This window comes from Pseudopipra pipra, chromosome W (genome assembly GCF_036250125.1).
Source record: "Pseudopipra pipra isolate bDixPip1 chromosome W, bDixPip1.hap1, whole genome shotgun sequence".
In the NCBI taxonomy this organism is placed as follows: domain Eukaryota; kingdom Metazoa; phylum Chordata; class Aves; order Passeriformes; family Pipridae; genus Pseudopipra; species Pseudopipra pipra.
Genome location: NC_087580.1, coordinates 5,221,618 through 5,225,569, shown reverse-complemented (window position 1 = coordinate 5,225,569; position 3,952 = coordinate 5,221,618). Strand labels below are relative to the sequence as shown.

The window sequence follows — 3,952 nt, the reverse complement described above, 5'->3', positions numbered from 1 at the left end:
AAATATTACTTCTATATTATATTTCTATATATATTTCTATATTTCTATATATATTTCTCTCTATATATTCTATATTTCTATATATATTTCTATATTTCTATATTATATTTCTGTATAGATTTCTATATTTCTATGTATATTTCTATATATTTATTCTATATTTCTATATATATTTCTATATATATATTCTATATTTCTATATATATTTCTATATTTCTAATAATATTTCTATATTATTGTAACTCTCATCTACTTAGCTAAATCATTCCCTCATGTCTGAGAAGGCGTATCGAAAACAAGGATGCCTTGGCTAATAAACGCAGTGCTAGTCTTCCGTTCTGCTTGAGCCAGGGCCATAATCCAACGCCATCATTGCCAGAGTGCCCTGAATGCTTGTGTGACGTGAATCTCTGGGGCGTGGAAACCCTCCTCTTCTTCTCTGAAGGGCGGTAGTCTGTGTGCTGCCCAAACTGGCTGTGGCAATCACAGCCCCACCATGTTGATCTTCTCTGCTCTCTCTGCCTCTGTCGGGTTTGCTCCCGAGCAGCCCGGAGCATGAGAGCCTGCTTGGAGCTGGCTTTGGAGGGCCCTGGAACTGCAGTATTCACTAAGACTTGGTCACAACGTGCAGGACTTGTTCTCTCCCTCTTTCTCTTCCGCAGTGAGCGGTCACAGTCTGTGTACTGCACAAACCGGCTGCCAAGGTTGTAAGTTCCCCGCACAGATCTGCTTGGCTCCCTCTGCCTCAGCAAGGTTTGCTCCTGAGCAGCCCTGGGAGCGGGAGCCCACCGGCAGATCCTCTTGGAAGGCCTTGCAGCTGTGCTATCCCTAGGACCACGGTCACGACTTGGAGGACCAGTTCTTCTCTCTGAAGCGTCCTCATAGTCTGTGGTGTCCCCAGACCAGCTGCGGAGATCCCTGCCCCACAGAGGGAATCTGCTGCGGGACCGCTCCCTGCCAGTGTCCTTCATGCCCTGCCAAGAGAGCTGTGGAGAGTTCCTGCCCTTTTCTCCTGAAAGGATCAGAGCAGTGGGGAACCCCTACAAGTTCTGGGACAGGACAGTTTAGGGCCTCCAAAAGGCTCTTTTGGAGGGCTACTAAGACCAAAAGGCCAGAGGCGCACAAAAGGGATGGATCCAGGTGGGATGCTTTGAGAGGGAGCAGTGTTGTGGCTGTGAAGAAAGGTGCGGTGTGTGAGGGGCAAAAGAGAAATGCTGAGATCCCAGAAAGAAATCCACTCTTCCTCTGATGCCCTGACCCATGACCCCAAAGTTACCTTAGTCCTACCAGTCAGAGCCTGTGGTCCAACAGAGCCCGCCTGCTTGCTGCTGGCCACACACTGACTGAGGAAGGAAGGGGCATGTGATGGTGCCAGTGAGGAAGAAGGCCTTTCTCCAATTCTCAGATCAGAGCATCTGGAGAAAAACAAAAGAGTGATCTCAGTTTAGAGCTGTTGTTGCAACCTCCTCTGGGGTTCAGTCATTTTCTCAGAGAGGCTTCTATGACAGAGAGAAGACTTAACCAAGGACACTAATGGGAAACTCAGCTAGGGTCTTCCCACCAAGTTTGCCTCTGTCCCAACAAAAACCTCATCTCTATACCTCCCACAGCCTCCATTTCATAAATTCACAGACTTGTTTGGGTTGCAAGGGACCTTTAACTTTATCTTGTTCCACCCCGCTGTGGTGGGCAGGAACACCCTCCACTATTCCAAGGTTTCTCCAAGCCCTGTCCAACCTGGCCTTGAACACTTCCAGGGATGGGGCCCCCACAGATGCTGTGGCAACCTGTGCCAGTGTCTCAGCACCCTTACAGCAAAGAATTCCTTCCCAATATCTAATGTAAACCTGCCCTCTGTTAGCTGAAAACTGATAGCCTTCATCCTGTCACTACATTCCCTGACAAATGGTGCCTCCCCATCTTTCCTGGAGGTCCTCTTTAAGTCCTCTTATCTACAAGAGTCAACATCAGAGACCAGGCAAGTAGCAGATTCCATCCGGGCCGCAGCCTGAAGCCCAGTAAAGGACAGACACGGAGTAGTTCAGATTTGACAGCACTGAATGATGCAGGTAGTAATTTCATTTGATGAGAAAAACACTCAGGAAGGTGAGAAGCACAACTGCAAATGAGGCAAAGGAAATGTATTCTGAACCTATTTGAATCCTGGTTATTACCTGGCATAGAACAGCAGGTAGGCTTGCTGCCTGAGAACTGTGTCAATGGAACACAGCTGCACAGATTCATCGTCCATCCGGTACCACAATCCATTGCTGGCCTGTAAAAAAAAGGCAAGGATCTCTCCATGGTTTCTCTCCAAAAACACAGGTAGGAAACTGCCAAACCGAGAGCATGTCAAAACAAATGCAGTCCAGCCACTAAGGAGGCCTTCTGCCCCAAAACTTTGGCTGTCAGTAACACTGACAGGAAAGTTTATCTTCCCCAGCACACATTTTTCCCCATTGGGAAGGAAGTTGCTCTTTTACCTTTGTGTAGCAGAAATAGTGTCCTCCATGACAGCTGACACCACTGTGCACCAGGACAGCATATAAGGAGTAGAGGAGTGCTTCTCCATCTGCCTGAGACATGTATGGGCGAAGATCCAAGTACTCCGGATACTCTACAACCTATGGAGAGACCAAGAGGGCTCAGAAATGACCCTGGTCTGTGACATGAAATAGCCTACCAAGTGCAGGGGCCAGTCCAGGGGTATCAATACATCTCTGGGGCTCATGAGCACTTGGTTTTCCATAAAGCAACATAACATCGTTTGGGTGGCAGGAAACCCTTCTCAGTCAAAGCAGCCCTATCAGAGCACAGTGCTTGCCTGTCTTCCCACAGGAACTTTCCACTCCCCAGAAGGGACCCCAAAAAACCCAACACAAGCAGCTTGTGACAAGCATACTGCTTTAGGAAATCTGCTTCTTGAAGAGAAAGCTGCACACCAATAGTGTACACACCTTGCTGATCTTGCCACCAGTGAAGCAGTCAAACCTCTTCAGACACACAGTGAGAACCTTGGGTGCACAGTGGACAGTGAACCTCTTAGTGGCGGCAACATTCTTCTCACACCTTGAAACCAAGCACAGAGCACAGCGCTGAAATGCACCCTATCTTCCACCAAGGCAGTCAGACAACCTTTCTTGTCTCCTGCATCCTTATGCTATTTTAAGGCAATTCGGTGCCATATTTAAAACAAACAAACAAACAAACAAAAAACCCCAACCCCCCTCCCCCAAAAAACCAGACAAACAAAACTGAGTCTCATCAGTGTGCAGTAAACTTCCACGAGAAGATGACTTCTGCTCAATGACTTGTAGCCCCCTCACACAGAGTCTCGTGTTAATATGTTGTTAGTAATCATCTTACTTGCTACATTTAAAGCAGTTTTCCCCATCCAGGTGCTCCGGTGTTACAAAGTCCTCCAGAGCTGCAGTGAGGGATGAGGCTGCCTGGAGAATTGAGAAATCGGTGCACTGAGCTACAGCAAATGCCCTGGCCCAAACATTTTCCAGGAGCTGACAAGAAAACCCCTGTAGCTGATGCTGAGGAGACCCGCCATGAATCTGCAAGCTGTATCCAGAAGGAGCCAGAAAGAGAGTGTGGTGCTGAACATTTCCCCTGTCCCAGAGGTTCTCAGGGGCAATCAAGAGCTCCCTCTCTGTATCACCTGCCATTGAGCTACTGATGTTATGTACGGTCATCAGTAGTGAAAACAATCCAACCCATCAGCCTGGAAGCCAGACAGGTGTTGAAGGAGGGCAAAGGAAAGAAGGAGGAGGCTATGTCAAGGGTGCAGAGCGCAGAATGGGTGCTTGTCCAGCTTCAAGCCAGCACCTACAGAGAGACCAGTGCCATGGCCTCTGCAGGAGGACAACATCCGTTCCCCTTCCCATCCACGACCAAGACCTCTTGTGTTCACAGTATATGCTTTCAGGACAAATGTGTTGACTCT

At 48.1% G+C, this 3,952-nt stretch overlaps 1 long non-coding RNA gene across 1 annotated transcript; it reads right to left on the bottom strand.

Annotated features, from left to right (window-relative positions):
• Window positions 1–1,302: 1,302 nt before the first annotated feature.
• Window positions 1,303–2,554, bottom strand: LOC135404498 (uncharacterized). The gene is made up of 3 exons (XR_010425686.1): window positions 2,484–2,554; window positions 2,175–2,275; window positions 1,303–1,415 (listed from the first exon to the last, which is right to left on the bottom strand). It is a non-coding gene; the product is annotated as an uncharacterized LOC135404498 (long non-coding RNA).
• Window positions 2,555–3,952: the final 1,398 nt, after the last annotated feature.